Source organism: Pteropus vampyrus, unplaced genomic scaffold (genome assembly GCF_000151845.1).
Source record: "Pteropus vampyrus isolate Shadow unplaced genomic scaffold, Pvam_2.0 Scaffold32, whole genome shotgun sequence".
NCBI classification, from domain to species: domain Eukaryota; kingdom Metazoa; phylum Chordata; class Mammalia; order Chiroptera; family Pteropodidae; genus Pteropus; species Pteropus vampyrus.
In genome coordinates this window covers 7,066,990-7,084,945 of record NW_011888813.1, presented here as the reverse complement: position 1 = coordinate 7,084,945, position 17,956 = coordinate 7,066,990, and the positions used below count along the sequence as shown (strand labels likewise).

General features: G+C 35.1%; 1 pseudogene; it reads right to left on the bottom strand.

The window, feature by feature from the left end:
• Positions 1-9,345: 9,345 nt before the first annotated feature.
• Positions 9,346-9,461, bottom strand: LOC111737896 (annotated as a pseudogene).
• Positions 9,462-17,956: the final 8,495 nt, after the last annotated feature.

Genomic DNA, 17,956 nt, shown 5'->3' with positions numbered 1-17,956 from the left:
TCTATATTTTCATTCCAAATACAGGTAAAATAAAGCATGTTTTCTGGTGAATTATATCATTCTAAGTCCAGTGCTTCAATTATATATACTGGAAGGTTCTTGACATTTGAAATGTTTAAATAAGAGAATATATTTAGAGATTAACATACAGTGACCAACTTTAAATTGTATGTATTAAACACATTAGGAGAGAAAAACAACTATAATTTCCTAAAAATTTTTCTTTTCCACATTTTCTAAAAATGTGATATTTTTATATCAAAAAAGGTTGGAAATATATATGCTAGTACATTAAATTAAGTACAGTTGGCTTTCTGAACCTTGTTTTTAGTTTTCTCATTTTGCCACAGATAGCTTAAAATTTAGCCATGGATCACAAGCAGATTGTAGACTATGCTTAGGAAATACAACTCTATATTTTCTGAATTTAACAACAGAAATAAATTCCTGTCCTCTAAATTGAAACTCCAGCAGAATTTAGAAAATGACCATTTTCATCTCTGCTAATTCAATGTAGTGGCATTTGTGATTACTTTAATTAGTTAGTAAAAAACATATTTGACTCTAAAGGTGTCATTAAAAATTCCCCTTTGTAGTCTAATCTTTCTTCAGAGCCTACTCTTGCTTTCTCAAGTTCTCATTTCCCTCATATATATGGGCTTTTGAAAACAATGGAATTTGTTTAACTTAGAAAAATAAGAAAACCACCTGATCAGTTCTTACTCTTTAGTTTTTTGAGAGCAGGGATCCTCCTGCTCTAAATTTGTTGTTCTTTCCAGTAGCGGAATGTAAATTTGGTGTCTAAACAACCTGGCCAGGCTAATGGGCAATCTTGCAGCTGAGTGCTTTGAAAATTTCCTCCTTCTTAGTTTTCTCAGTCCAGCTTTCTTAGAGACAGAGCATCTCAACTTTCAGAAAGTATAGGAACCAAAGGGCTGCAGGTAATTTTTTTTTTTTTTTTTTTGACAAGTAGAACCTCTTTATAGTCTCTTGACTGGGACTTGTTCTTTCAAAATAATCACCTTTTGCAATATTTCATTTGGCAGAAAATAGCTATTCCGGATATGTTACAAATTACCCATGGAGATAAACATACTAAGGACATTTTGTTTAAAACGCTACCTTTCAAGTTTCTTAACTCAGGGACGGCGCTTGTAGGAGATGAGGTAGTTGAGTAAAGGTTTAAGAAATGGATATACAAGTCCAGACCCCAAGGGGTTTAAACATTCAAAAACAGGCTTTTATTATTCTCATGCTTAGTACATTTAAAACACTGCCATTGGATCTCAAAATCTGTGGTAAATTCTCTTAAAACTGCATCAGACAATGTAAAATTTCAAGTTTTTCATTTAAAATAAAACACAGGCTAAAATAAGGAGTAGAAAGGTATGTTCTCATGCACCAGGATTATGATTTTTATATCACATTTGCTCTTGTTAGAAAGCAAACCACTTTAGGTGGTAAACTATTTCATGGTTATCCCTTGTATCTGTTTGTTCTTTAAATGACTTTTTGAGTGATCTTTGAATATCTTGAGTGATTTCAGATTCTCACACTCTCTCATCGGTGCTCAAATTGTCACAGAATATGGGTGTCCATCAAGAATCCAAAAGGAGGACTCGTGTTCTTGAAACTTAGCATTGTAATTGTCACCCAGGAAGAAGATGGAGAGAGTAAAATGTGGAATTTCAGCCCCCAGATATCACACTCAAAATTATATGAGCATCTCTAAGTTAATACACCCTCTTTATGTTAATAAGTACTTCACCCCACCTTTTCATTCGTTCCATCCTAGGAGCAGAATATTGAATGTAAAATACTACAAGTGCTCATGTAGGCTGTCCAAGGCATCTCTATGCTTGGAAATAAACTCCACGGTTATAACACTGATGATGGGCATGTAATGAGTGCTTTTTAGGTGCCAGACACTTGACTAAATTCTTTGTAGGCATTAAATAAATCAACCCTCACAATTCCATTATCAGTATCTCAGTTTTACAGGCAAAGAAACCAAGGTTTAGATAAGTTAGTATCATAGGGGGTATTCTTTACCTTGAAAGTAGACAAAAAAAAATTTTGAAACCTATATTTTCGATTTTTGTCTTTAAGTTGAGAGTCTGAAGAATTTACATGTATAAGCACAAATCTACATATTTACCACTTTTTTCCACATATTTTCTGATGCCACTAGGACCATGGGAAATGGGTGGGAAAATACAGAGAGCTATGATAGACAGAGAAAGTTCTGGTCTCAGTGCTGACAGCATATATACCCAAGGCCAGATCTCTCTGTTTCCCCTCCAGCCCTTCCCAACTAGCCAACTCATTTTCTACACCTTCTTTTAGACTTGTCTCAGCCTAACCTCCTCCAGGAGAATTCCTTCTATGTCTTGTAAACTCATCTCCTTCTCTACTGTGCATCCTCCTTGTTTGCACCATAGCCTCAACCTGCACTTGCTCTGTTGCTTCAGAAATTGGTTCTTACTTGACGTCATTTCTAGTTTCTCAGTCAGAAAATATGTCCCTTGAGATCTATTTCCATCACTTTCCCCTCCACCCGAATCACTCTCTCACTCTTTAGCGCTAGGCTTAGAGCAGTGGTTGTGAAATATGTATTTTTGTCATGTGATTATTCTAAGTCTTAGCTAAAGGGAATGGGCTTGAATTTTGGCAAAATGCATGTAAGCTGTAACTTTTCCATTGGAAGTATAAGGAAATGTGTTTTTTTTGGAATACTTTTTAGGAAGGGCAGGCAACATTCTGGACTTTTGTGGAAATTCTACCAAAAGGCGGAATATTCTCTACCCAATAAAGGATGAAGAGGCACCTGTTTCTTTGAACAGCGCTTTCTTGTTCAGAAACTGATTGCAGAATAACTTGCACAAAGCCATTAAGTCAACATAAATTGAAAACTTAAAAACTTCTATGCTTAGACCTATTTGTCACTTTGTTAATTAAGGAAACACACTACTGTTTTAATCGTGGCATTGCATGTTAAAAATCCAGGCAAATTTAACCAACATTCTCTTCTTATCTCTCCTTTGTCTGACTACTAAAAACATAAAAATAAAAATAAAAAAGAAAGGAAAAACTCCTTGTTATCAGTTTCTGAGCCAAGAGGAAAATATTCAAATAAGAAATATCAGCATCCTGAACTACTGAAAGAAGGATTTTATATTTTTGGATGAGTGTTAAATCTTATGCTTTACTTTTAAATAAAGTTGAGCCAGGGCTCATGTAATTAATCTGCTGAGTTTCCTGAAGATATCCTCTAATATCTGGGGAGTAAAAAAGTATTTCCTGTACCGAAAGCATTTTTAATAGCTCTTCTCATGAACAAAGAATGGTCACTCTTATTTCCCAGTTTAATGTGCTAAGATTGCTGGGAAAGTTGTTTCTCATTGTTTCAGCATTAAGTCAACATTTGAAAAATGGAGACCTTTTTTTTTTTAAATCAAAGGATTAATACCCAGGTCATGGGTAATAGAAATCTCACCAGGTTTGGAGCATTGGGCTTATGAAATTGAAACAAGTGGTTCTATTTATTATTAATAAAAATATATGGTTGTGTTTAAACTAAATATCAAAGTTCTGGCTGAGTCTTAGGGACATAGAAACTCCATGATATAAAGGCCCCTCGCTGCCCTTTTATGATTTTCTGCAGAGCTCTTCACACAATTTATAGCCTTGTAATCAGTGGGGTCCTATAGATCAAGGTATAAGCAGGGTAAAATATGTTTTGTTAAACAAAACTTGTGAAACACTTCATTGTGGCATATAAATTACTATTTCTTTTCTACTTTTCTGCTTTCAGATTTATAGCATTTATCTGACACCCATTTTTTTTTTTTAATATAGAAGAAAATCCAATTACATTTATTAAAAAGAAAGCCGAGGTTTAAAAATATTATTACTGGGATGTTAAATCCTTGAACCCAACACAACAGTTGTCCTTAGGCAATGTAGTGTCTGTTGATTGTTAGTACATTAAATAATTATTTTTCCACAATATGTTTGTACAGAAACTGCCAAAGTAATGGGTATCATTCAGTTAAATGCACCACAGAGCTAAATAGTTAACTTTATTGCAGCAAAAACTGGATACTATAAGCAACAAACTTTTCATCTATGAACTTATTCTGTTAACATGCTACCCCAGATTAGGTAGGTAGGTAGATAGAGAGGTAGAGAGATAGAGATAGAGACATAGAGAGATAGAGATAGAGAGATAGATGATAGATAGATAGATAGATAGATAGATAGATACATAGATACATAGATACATAGATACATAGATAGATACATAGATAGATACATAGATAGATACATAGGCAGGCAGACAGACAGGCACACCCTAAGTGTAGAAAAATTCTCGGTCTAGTTTTTCCCATATTTATCAGACTTTATTTGGATTCATTGAAGTCTGGTAAATTATTTGCCTAATGCTCTGCATTATTGAATCCAAATGTTTGCAGATGTGATTAATTTTAGGCTGTATACATAAATCATAAAACATGAAAGGAGTATTTTCTTGCTAATCCAGCATTCTGTATTTCATGCTAACGTGGGATGCTATAGTGACTTTGAGTCGAATGGGCGCCACTGGTTGGAGAGTTAAATAAGAAAGGTGAAAGGAGAATTTAGCAAAGACATTTTCGTCATCACGAATTAATATTTAAGAGATGATTAGAAAGAGACTTAACTGTGTAAGAATGTGAGAAGCCTAACACTAAAAACAGTCAAAGTATTCTTAATTACTTCTGAATCATTTTATATTATTAACTAATATCAATAATGTACACATTAAAATAGCCTTTTTTTAAAGTCTTTTTTTTTTTTCTGTGAGGCTATATACTTTACTTACATTATCTTATTTAATCCTAGTAAATGATTCTATAAAACAATTATTCTTATTGCATTTTCCAGATGAGGAAAGCAAGTCTTAAATTTCCATAAATTGCTCCTGGCAGGCTGGCTGCTAAAAGGAGAGGCCCAGAATTGCTCCTTGTCAGAGCCTAAGTTGTTAGTTCCTGTGCTTTACTATGCCTGGCCTCTGTGCTTCATCCCCACACAATCCTGTTGTTTGGCATTTTTTCCCCCAAATTTTCTAATAAACAAAAGGGTTTTAACTTTTGTTATAGCTTCTAGGAATTCACCTAAATTTTATTTATCTTCCAATGCAATACTTGTTAATGTTTAACATTAGTTTTCTTTCTTTTCAGAAGATAATCTATCTTACTATGGATCAAGCTTTCCAAAACTTGTGTAAGTTCAGTTAAATTTTTCTTAAAGGAACATGAAGGTAAATAAGAGTTAAGTGGAATCTCTGGTCAGTTTTATAAGAAATGGCAGGAAGGGGCTTTGCATCAATTAAATATTTGCTCTTCTTCGATTCCAGTCACTGTGCTGCACACTTTACATCACTTAAACTGCAGAAGTTGATTAGAAAGGCTTCGTCAACACTATTTAAGAGAAAACTGAGATTCGGAAAAATAAGGTAGAAGCTGCCTAAATAAGGCTAAACCCAGATCATCTGACAATGAGGCCCCTTCTGTATCATGTTCTCCTTCAAAGCAAACCCAAAGACACACATAACTTTGATTATTTATCTTTTTATTCCCTCGGGCATTTCCAATATCTTGTCAATCCACTTCATATTTCAAGCCCTGCAATCTTGCTTTCTTAATGGGAAGAGGAAAATACCAGGAATTTATTATGAGGGAAGAATAATGATGATTGATAACATTAGCATTCAGGAATTGTTTTCACAAAAGAAATATGCTTTTTTGGGGGAGGGAGGTTTAAAAATTTTTAAAGGTCTAATAGAGACCTGTCTTAACAGTGTTGGAAAGGTAGAAGATATTTTATAATTAAGCCATAATGCTTTGATTTGATGTTAAACAGTTTACTGAAAACTGAAATGCTATATGTATCAAAATGGATTTTTTTCCCAATGTTATAGCCTATAATATTTTATGACTATTTAAGTTTGAGATATTGAAAGAAAATGAATAGGTATGCAAATATACTTCATAATAATTTTTTTGTTTTTCTTCATATATTTTTTGTCGATTTGTAAAGACAACATGATTTTGTTAACACAGTCATAAAAACCACCATTTGCTGTTGTGTTTTTTCCATTTAATGTTTCTATAATGTTGTGCACTGTGAAATTTCTGTATAGCAATACTCAGCCAGGACTGTCAGCAGCTGAATTACCATGTGTTGGCAGTATCTGTTAAAACGTGATCAGTGTAAATCCTGTGAATAAGACCTGTGATACATGCAACAACAACAAAAAGATGACCCATCTTAGATAAAATACATTTATTCTCACTTATGTTGTTAGTAATAGTATTTAGCTTGTTTTATAGTAATTTATATCAGTGCCCTGAGACACAGAATAATTAGATATTTCCCTACGTTGTAAAGAATGGTCCTGGAATATTTTTATTTTATTCCTTCTATGGCTTTGCTATTTTATGATTTTTGTTAAAGCAAAAGTTACTTTAAAAGAGGGTAAAATGGAATGCATTGGTTACATGAAGTCTATAAGGAACCATTTAAGACATCTCAGATTTATGAAATTATTGTTCGCAGAGTTAGTATGAATCCTATTTACCTCAAATATCATTATCCTCTTTGCCAGGAACTCTGACAAGCTGAATAAATATATAAAGGGGGAATCTTGGTAGTGGGCAGACAGACTGGTGACTCATGACAGGGTCAGAGCCTTTGCTATTTGCTTAGAAACAGATCTCTTTCCCTGGCTGCCATGGGGAGGAAGTGATGATGGAGAATGGTTAGTTTCAGAGCAATGTGGTCTAGGCAGCTGGAAGGTCAGGGGTTAAACATGTGCTATCTCAGCTATGCTGGGTGCAATAACAACATTAGGCATCAGGAGAATGATCTATCAGGGCAATTAGTCAAACAGGCCTTGTGGTAGCCCAGATAGGCCTAGCTCTGTTTGCATCTGTTAATCAGTTTGAGATAAAATCCTTGTGAAACCTTTTTGTTACCTTGAGAAAGTAGACACCTGGAAAGTAAACATAAGACAACGGTGTCTTTAAAACTGATTTTGAAAAATGACTATGGCTCCCAGACGAGATTAAATAATTTTTATTTCTGGCTGTCCCAAAGAAGACAAAGAATCTCTTTGCTTATTTTTTTTTTTTTCCACCTACTTCTTTGTCTATTCTCCCAAAAGCAGAAATAACAGAATTGGACTTCTTTTGATCAATATAGGACTTGGCCCAGATGCCCCAGGAAGTGGGAAAGATAATTTACATTGTGTGGTTTTATTTTTTCCCCAAGATTTTTCTGTAAATGCCACATTTTGTTATAGTCCATACAGTGACGTAGACATGAATTTAGTATTTCTTTCTTCTCTTCTACTGTAAACTCCTAGAGAATAATGACAAAACCTTTCTTTTGTTCTGATGCTGTCATACTAAATCACAAAAGAGTCAGAGAATTGCGAGGGGATTTTTATCCATGACTAATTTGAATTGTAGTGAAAACTCAGAATTGGAAGCTTTCAGGATGATGGTTGAGGATTTATCTTGAACAACAATTTGCTGTGCCCTAAATACATATGGTTAGCCCTCTGTGCCACTGTTCACGTGTTCTCCTCTGCCTAGACTACTCTTTGAAAGCAGATGCAGAAGCGGTGTATGCCTAGGGCTTCAACGACAGCAAGAAAATTGATGGGTTCATTCTAGTGCATCTTTCCTCACCTAATTTGAGCTTACTCCGTGATCTGCAGATTCCATTTTACATTAAAACTGCTGGTTATTTTCAAATCTAGTTTTATAAGCTGTACTCACACTTCATTTTTCCAGGAAAGCAAAGCATAAGAAAAGCAAGCCTAAGAGTTGACTACCCAGAACCATTTTATCCAACCCACAGAAGCTATCTATGTGATTTTGGAGAACTTAATTAACTTCTCTGAACCTCACTTTTCCCCCATAGATAACTTGGAAATAAAAATAGTACCTATATCATGTGGTTCTTCTGTGGAATCAATGAAAATATATGCACAGGTAGTTCACACAGTACTTAGAACAGGAAACACTGTATAAATGGTCCAGCTTCAGCCATCACCTCTCTACCTGTTCAGCAGTTACACTGAGTTAGAGGTAGATGAACTGCTTCATGCTGCTGATATTCTAAACCTAAACTTACACTGCGACAAAAAATATCATGGTTTCCATAACAATTAAGATTATTTCACCAGATTAAAATTTGTAAACTTTTTAAATGGACTTTATTTTTTAAATCAGTTTTAGGTTCAAGCAAAATTGAGTGGAAAGTACAGAGATTTCTCATGTATTTCCTGCCCTCTGCTCCCACATGCAATTTCTCCGATTATCAACATCCCCAACCAGAGTGGTACATTTGTTACAATTGATGAAAATACATCATTATCACCCAAAATCCATTGTTTACATTAGAGTTCCGTTCAGAAATAATTTTTAGTATTTTGAGTACACTCAGTGATATCCAGTCATTCATTCAATTATTCATTATTGTTTCTAATTAGCAAATGTACCTTTCCCTAAGTTGTGATATTTATTGTGCTAATAAGGTATGACTTAGGCTTGTAAGGGGCTTATAATAAAATTTTTCATTTTGATCTGAAATAATTTATGTTTAATTTATTTTCATAAAAAGGCATATTATTCTACCACCTGGTGTGGAATACAATTCTACCAGACCCATGTGCTATAACTGCACTCTTACAAACATTATAACATGTAGGTTTCTGCCAAAACATAAAGGGATGTGTTTTCTGAACCTTATTAATCATCCCTACAATACAAACGGAAAAAGACAATTTGAATCTCAATTCATAATTTGCCATTGCAAAGCATTTTAAATAAGACCCCTTAAAAGTTCTAGACAGATGCTTGTCTCATTTTTAAGTTATTATTAGATTCTGAGAACACATCAAAGGCCAGCTACAACACAATCTGCTTTAGCACAGAATTTGAGATAATTAGACCTGTTTTGGCCCTCACATTTTCATTCAGTGTTATTCCCAAACAGGTCCCATTATGAAACCCTGTGTTGCCAGCCCTACTCCGGATATAATAAGAACCCTGCAAACACTGAAGAAGTGAGTCTGGTCAAGGACAGGGCACCTGCATAGATGGACAGCAGTTTTCACATCTGAATCTAACCTGGCCAGACCAAACTATTTGATACCCAGTGCAAGCCTTACACCAATAGGGGATTTGGTACCCATATTTTTATTTTTATTTTTTTTAGGCGAGGTAACCCTTGGTTGACCTCACAGATTGCAAGGACCTTGTCAGTTTACAATCCCTTATTTTTTATTTTTTACACCTACAGCACCTGGTTTTCCTAGATGGTCTCCCATCCAAGTACTAACCAGGCCCGACCCTGCTTAGCTTCCGAGATCACGCATCGGTCTTGTTCAGGGTGGCATGGCCGCAAACTGGTACGCGTACTTTTAGCACCAGTTGCCTCGTATGGGGGTGGGGCTGGAAAGGGGCAAATAGAACAGAGGGCTGGGAAAAACAGGATCAGCGCAATGAGAACACAACCTCCCTCACCTTTGCTCCGGCCGCTCTGCCTTTCTCAGTGTTCCTCACCGTGATGTGCTTCTTCCTACCATGGGACCTGAGACACGCTCCATTCTGCTGCAAAACCAATCTTCTCCTTGGTTAAAAAGTTCTCCTTTTCAGTTCTCATTCAAATGCCAGTTAATTAAGGCAGAATCTCCTGATCTCCGGTCTAAATCTGGCATTCCTCTGTTTCATAATTTGTCATAATATGTTAATGTGATTATTCAATGAATTATTGTTTTATCCAGTAGCATAGAAGTTCTCATGGCTCAGGTCTTGAGTCTCTGTGACTTTGTGTCACTAATAACTGGTATGTTAGAGATGTTTGTTGACTGCTTGTTGAATTAATAAAAAATAAACAGTCTGGTAGGATTAATAAAAACAGGAATTATAGTCATAACATACTTATATTGAGTTTTCTAGGCATATAAAATGTTATGTGATTTAACTAGATCTTAGAAATTTCAAGTTTTGGATACAGTATAAAATGAAATGAAAACGAGCAATTTTTACCATGGAAAAGTTATTTTACTTGTTATTACAAACTATAGTCCACTTTTGGTAAATTAACAAGGTTAAAATCAATTTAAGTAGTGGTACTTTTTCTTTTTATCATAAAAGTTTAATTATTTGGTTTTTATAATTAAAATAGGCCATCAGACCAGGTTTACTTTTTGCCCTCTATTTATTTGCTTAAAAGAGCCAAGTGAAATCCATATTTCACTTGGACCTGGACTGAATTTGCAAGAATAACAAGTAAAAAGTCAGTGAGTATTCTAAATATTTTAATCTTTACCTATAAACTGGGCAAGGTACAGATACATTAATTCTTGCTAATGGTTTATGTTGTATAGTTATTGAATCAAGAATCTGTCAAACATGACATGTCTTTTGTAAATACTTTCTGTTCCCAAAGTGACAGTGGTGCAAAGACAAATAAAATTTTGAAAAATTGTAACCTTTGGCAACTTTCAGATTTTTTGGCTTAGGTTAGTGAAATGGTTCACTGAAATGATATGAAAAAAAAATTTGAAATCAGATTCCAATGCTGGAGGGTGAAAAATGTGTAACTCAAAGGTTTAGGATGAATCCAATTTTTCTGAGGAGAGACAGTAAATTAAAGAAATCCTTATTGAAAAATCTTGACCTCTGAAATGATTTAACAGACAGAATAATCTCAGATACCTTGTGATTTTTATTTATAGCAGCTGTAAAATGTACCACATTTTGGGATGAGTTATAATGATTTAACATTTAATTTTTAAGCATTGCCATGTGTGGGATGAGCAATGGCAAAGTATTGGCTCAAAGGAGCATAAACTATTGGTACAGTAAGATGAGAGGAGAGCAGCAGGTGATGGATGAAGCTGGAAAGGTAAAGTGAAATGGAAGAAACCAGTGACAGAATGGATGAGTCAGCTAGCGACCAGAGAAATAGTTGCATCAGGAAAAACCTGGCAAGTATCACGAGTCTGTCCACCAAGGTCAGGAGATAACCTACCAAAAGAGTCAACACAGCCACACACTCCCAGGACAATAGATCAAGAGGCTTTAGGAAACAAGTGGCTGACACTTTAACTCATTATCATCCCTGCTCATCTATGTACCTTTTCATAAGATTAACAACCCATGTTAACTTTAAATTTATTAATTGCTAAATATATAAATGTGTATATATCTATATCTATATCTATCTATCATCTATCTATCTATCTATCTATCTATCTCTCTATCTATCTATCTGTTTATCTACATTTATATTTTTGGTTAAATAACATAGAAGGGTTTAGTCAAGAGAATGTCTTTCATCTTTGCTCTAAGGATGGGTTGCTAGATCTCCTTGTGATAGATTAAATTCCAACTCGAAGGTATTTCCATGATTTCCTTTTCAGATTTTGTTTTCATTTAGGTTTTAATCTTCCAGCTCTCGCAATACTGTTCATGTATTATATAACTGATATTCTGTAAGGCATTTGGCCTTGATAATCCAACATTTGTCATGGAGATGAGCTCCCCAAAACTAATTTTAAGTGACCAGTACTTTTAAGTGACAAATATAATATAGTATAATACAACATTTTTTTTATGTAACAGAACTTCCCATAATGTTTTGATTTTTCAAATTTCAAAGGGCACATGTTCCTCATAAGACACAGATAGCTGTACTTTTATAGATCAAAGTATTTAGGTTATGATAAGAGGTTTATGGTCTCGATAAGATTCTAGGGTTAGAAATTTACATAAATTCATATCTAGCTGATCTCATGAGTTTGAAAGAAATCTCTAAGGATTGAAACTTGAAATGCATGTACTTTTTTTTTCTAGGCCAGTTGAGAAATGAAAACATTCTTAGTTATTTCAAGCCCATATAGCAGTGCACAGTGTAATTAACTCTGATGTGTGTTTCACACCCAATTAGAGGATATTTTAGCACCAAGATAATTGGACCCAGCAGCACCTGGGAAGTGTTATCAAACACGTTTATCACTATATATTATTGTCCTATGATCCTCTTCACTTTATATTGTGCATAAAGAGAATGGTCAAGACATTTGGGAAAATGTTGCTCATTATTGAAATTTCCTAAGACCTAAATCCAGTTCAAGGTATTTCTGCTTATTTAAACATCCCTAACCTTTTGCTGTGACTTCATAACTGTGTTCCTTTTACTAATGATTTCTTTATTGCTTATCAGGGTCATACCAACTCATTTTCCTTTGTTGTCAATGTTTTGTGATATTTTCTTGGTAACAGGAATAATCTATTAACTTTTTTTTTTCCCCTCCTACTTTGGGTTACCTAAAGATTGAGTGCAAAACTGGAGTTGGGGATATAACTCATATTCTGGAATTTCCAGACACCACCAACCACAAGTTCAAAAGATCCATACTAGACATTCTTGTGTCTAAGAGTGTGGTCTGTGGAGCTGCAGACTGAGAGCTCGTTAAAAACGCAGATTCTTGAACTCTGCCCCAGGCCTATTGTCTGTGCATTAAAAAAACAAACAAACAAACAAACAAAAATAACAAAAAAAACAACCAAATGATGCCTATGCATGATAAAATTTGAAAAACATAGTCTAGGTTAAGTAAGAAATAGTCTAGGGTGGGAACCATGGATTGTCTGTCTTCATAGTTCTAGTAGCACCAGAATACATAACAATATATATACATAGAAGGTTAAAAAAAAAAAAGAAAGAAGAAAGACAGGCCAGCAGACAGGCTATTTATTTAGTAGTCATGGACCAGGTGCTTCAAAATGAATGTATTCTTCAAGTGCCTTCTGAACACAATTGGTCTCAAAGTTCACCCCTCTTACCTTCATCTCTATTCTTTCTAGTCCTGTGAATTTCAACTTGCTGCTGACTCAAGGCTTTGTGATTTTAAGTTTTTTAAAATTGAGAATCTACTACTGGATGCTAGAAAAAATTTTAATATGTACATATACATATACCTACACATACATACATATGCACACACACATTGCCTTTAGGAAAATAACAACGTATTTAAGAAAATAAAATGAGGTTATAAATTGTACAAGTAGAACACAAGTGTCAAGAGAGGTTTTTAGGCATCAGAAATAAAGGATCACTGCCAGCTGAGTTGATATATGAAGGATTCATTCATATAGAGAGAAGAGTGGAACCCCAAGGTTTTTAGGGCAAATTTCATCACCCCTTGCCTGGAAATTAGGTGAATAACCTGCTGTGGCTATTTTACACTGGAAAAATTATTGAGCAAAACAGAAACACGGTCATTTCTGAATAGCAAATACAAGCTACTGCTTTTACAATTACCATATTCTATTGCTTCTCGGCCTTTGACTAAGACCATGTGTAGTATTTGTTCTTATCAGTTTTAAATTACCATATTCTATCCCTAGACACTTGAGGTAGACTTATTGCTGGGAGATAGGAAAAACAAAACAGAACAAAACAAAAAAAAGAACAAAAAAAAAAAGGAAAGAAAATCTATATGCTGTAATAGATTCAGAAGGCTTTGTGGTCATGATGACCAGAAAACAAGACAGCAAGAAATAAGTTTAAAGCTATGTTTATCTCAATAAGGTAGCAATATCTACTTAGAAGGAAAGACAAAATTTTGTTTCACGTGGCAGTCAGGAATTGTGTGTGTGCATGTGTGTGAAGTTGTGTGTCCATATTTCATATAAAACCCCAATTTTTTTTTTGGATCAAAATGTTTACTTTCAATGGGTTTAAACTCTTATAGATACACTTTTAGTATATCTATTACTCTGTACTAACTAGAGAGTTTTGTGTTTGGCAAATTCCCACAGTTTACATAAGTAGAGAGAACGTTCGTGAACAGGTTCCTCATTATTTGCCTCCTGTTGCTAACTTTACTAGAAGCCGCAATGGTGGTTTCTAAGCAGTAAAGCTTTGTTTTTAATAGCATAGTCCATTTCTCAAAAGAAGGAGAAGAGGAAGAGGGAGGGGAAGAGGAAGAAGAAAAAAAAGAAGAAGAAGAATCAAAACAGAAAAGATATTCAAGGTTTTGGCTTTTGGGTCTTGTAGATATTTTCACAAGGAGAAATCAAAACTTCTAAGTATTGATCTTCAGTGTAAAACTTCTAACTATTGATCTCAGTCTTCTTGTCAGGAGTTTGCAATTACACTATCTGAGGAAGATCTTGGCCAGAATTATTTCATATTTTATCAGCTCTTTGATGTAGAAGTGTTAAAAGCTTATTGAACATCTCTCGTTTTCTCTACCATTCTGAATTGCCTTTCCTCTACATCCATAGAGACTCTTGTAGATGAATTTGAGAAGCTTTGGAAGGCTTTTTTTCTTTGACTCTTTTGCCTTCAGTACTTTAGCCTTCCATCTCTTGACTTTCCAGATTTGTGAACAGCCGGAGCAGATTTTAAAAGCCCAACAGTGCTTGGCCAACGTAAACTAATTTTCATGAAATATCAACACACTTGCTATGATCTACAATTTCTCTTGGTCTGACATCTCCACTTCCCTTTTGTGAATGACTCAAAATGTAGACTTAATGCTTTGGGGCCCCTGCGATGCCTTTCTCCGAAGCAGATGGGCTAATAAATATGCACAATATCTCAGAATCCAAACAAAGAAGGTTTCATTTTAGAACCCACTCCCCATGAAAATATAGAATTTTATAGCATGACTCAATATAAAGCTCTTATTTCAGTGATTACTAGTAACAGAATATTCTAGAATAAAACATTTATGGTAGAAAAAGTATAGTACTTATCTGAGTGATTATGGCTGTTTAACACAGTAAGGTAACATTTTAAATCACATAGAAGACATATAACTTTCCAACTTTTTTTTTTTTTTTGCTTTTGCTGCTTTGTAGGTTAAGCATGAAATTTTATGACATTTGGGGACTTGCTCTTCAGAAGACTCATTGCTAACAAGGCAAGAGGTTTGGTGCCTTTATCGTTTGATATACAGTTGTTTAAATAAAGTAGGCTTAGACCAGTGACCTGAAGGAACATTTGCACTTGAGCTTGCTTCCTCAAAGGTTTAAATAAAAGTTTTACTTCTAGAATATTTTCTTAGCAGAAGAAATCAAGGAGAAAAAATAATATCGTTGAACAGATTTGAACACAGATTTCCAAAGATATGAATGCGTTTCTTCTCTGCAACTACCCCACCATATGCCCACTTGACCCAGCAGGTGCTCTGCTTGCAAAGGTGGAAAATATTTTATCAAATTTCTGTGAAAATAACCTCTCTCTCTCTTACTATCATTGACTCCCTTAGATTTTTATCTCTAAGAAAAACCTTGGCACTTTACTCTTGGTCCCTGGAGTTAGTTTAAATCTTTGCTTTTGTGCAGATAATTTGCTTTAACTACAGAGCTGTTTGTTTCAAAACCTTCAGAATGGATAGTCCAACAAATATAGTTAAATTTAAATGAAAGGAGTCAGTGCAGTACTGAGGCTTCCATTTTTGTATATGTTATTACCTACTCATTGGACAGTGAACAAGCCAGCTCATTTGCTGTGGGTCTTAGAGCCCACAGATTGCTAAGATCCTGTATAGGTTTACAAGTTTATTCTTTTTCAGGTTTAGAGGCCCAATAGACCCAAGAAGATATCTGAGGGAGGAAGACTTTCTGTTCAGCCCCTTGCTGTGTTAGACCAAAATCTCCAATCTTTTCCTAGTTGCCAAAGTCTTTAATTAATCCTTTCCTTGCTGGTGATTTTTCCTCTGCCTAGAAATTTCTCCAGTTCTCTCTCTAAGCCACCCCAAATAATGGGGCCATGTTTCATTCATCGTGCTTAGCAATGTATCAGCTGATTTGGTAACTCCTTTATTCCAATGAACTGGGGAATGCATGAAGGCTGGCATCCTATTCCTTCAAATAAAATTTTTATCTTCAGAAAACAGAAGTATTAACGACTCTGTGGTGGAATTTGGAATATTCCAAATATTTCTGGGGGTAATCTGGGGCAGTTTGAAATCACAACGGTGGCTAAAACATAGTGAGATGGGCCACTTCATTCAATATCGGTAGGAAGGTAGATTGATATGATCATTTTCAAGAGCAAATGTCAGTCAAGTGCCCTCTAAAGTTTCAATATCTTTGATCCAGTTACTATACTTCCAGCAGCCTATCCTCAGGAAGTGACCAAAAGTTCACATAATTATTTATTTGGTAACAATGAAGAGAAAAAAAAATGCTTTTAATAATACTAAGAACTAAGATTATTAAGTCTCTGCTCTGCACTGCACTGTGAAAATTACCTGTCATGTCTTACCTCATTTAGTCTGTCCGGCAAGGCTCTGAATTAAGTATTATTTTTATACTAACTTTAACAGTGGAGAAAACAGATGTAAGAAGGTTAAATATCAAGTTTAAATTAACACAGCTAGAGAGCTAAAGAGGTAGGTTGTCTGAACGAGGTTTGAAACTCTTGCGCAATGCATGAACTATACACTTGTTTATGGAAACCTAGCTTCGACTCTGGTGGTCATGCCCTTGACTGCAAACTGCCTTTTCAAGGACGCTCACACCATATTTATCCAAGAGTAGTTCTGTACTGCCCTGATTAGACACTACTTGAAGTCCCTTGGAAACACATAAGGTCAGAGAGACAGCAGGCACTGTTTGGAGCAGAGGACTAGGGAATGGGACACTTGGTGTTAACTCTCAGGCACATGGTAGAAATAGATTTCCTGATCTCCCTCCAAGAGCTTTGTGCCTAGCTCTGTCCCATGATTTGAGAGTGGAAGTGATGCATTTCTCCTCTGGGCCAGCATAACTGCCACTTGAAATCCTTCAACATGCTCGGGCCTGCTATAGCAAACTACAGTTTTCCAGACTGTGGTTGCTCCGTCTATCTTGGTCCCAGTATAAAGATGACAGTGACATTGGACAGAGCCCCAGTCAAGCCACATGCAGAAGAAGTAAACCTTGTTTATTCAAGCCACCGGGATTTGAACCTGTTTCTATCACCACATTACTTAGCCTATCCCAGTGGAAGAAACTGACATTCTAGACCACAGTGTACTACTAACTAACATTCTGACCAAACATTTGAGCCTCTGATTTCTTGTCTATAAAATAAGGCTCTTAAGGTCTTCTTATCTTATAGGTTTGTTGCTAAGATAGAATAAGATAAAGCACTATGCAGATAGAAGTTAGTACTGTATGATGTCCTTCTTTCCGTTGTAATTTCTGGAATTATATCACACAGTTATCAAAAACAGTGATAATTCAGGGTAGTTTTGCAATTATTTAAGGATTATAGACGTGTTTAAGTCCTACGAATGATTTTTATGCTTTCTAACACTGAATACAATGACATGGTACTTTCCTCTAATAAAATAAAACTCTCCTGAGACATGGTAAATCAGATGATGGCATTTAGAAGCTAGAAAATAAGCTCAGAAACTGGTGGGCTATTGTGAACCGTGGATGGCTTCACGAACATTTCACTATTGTCAGAAATAATAGCTTAGTACCAATCAAATCATAGTGAAAATTAGTGTGCTCTGGAGATACCACATTTTTAAAAGATTTAAAAATTTTTAGATTCTATTCAGAGTAACGGTTATCTGAGGGTGCATTTTGCATCTTAACTGCATTAGTGGGCACATCGAGAAGTTGTCCTATTTAGAACTGGGAAATAATTGAGCTTTTCTTTAAAAAATTCTGACCAAGGTGGTTTTTACACTTTGTGATATTGTGGATGATTAAAGAAATTAAAAGTTGCTTTTAAATGGAAACATAGTTAAATTCGATTTAACGAATACTTTTTAAATGGCTACTATGAACTATATCCTTTGCCAGGTACCAGAGATTCAATGTAGATAAAAGTAGACGATCTTTGCCTTCAAGGATATCATAGTTTATATGAGAAAAGG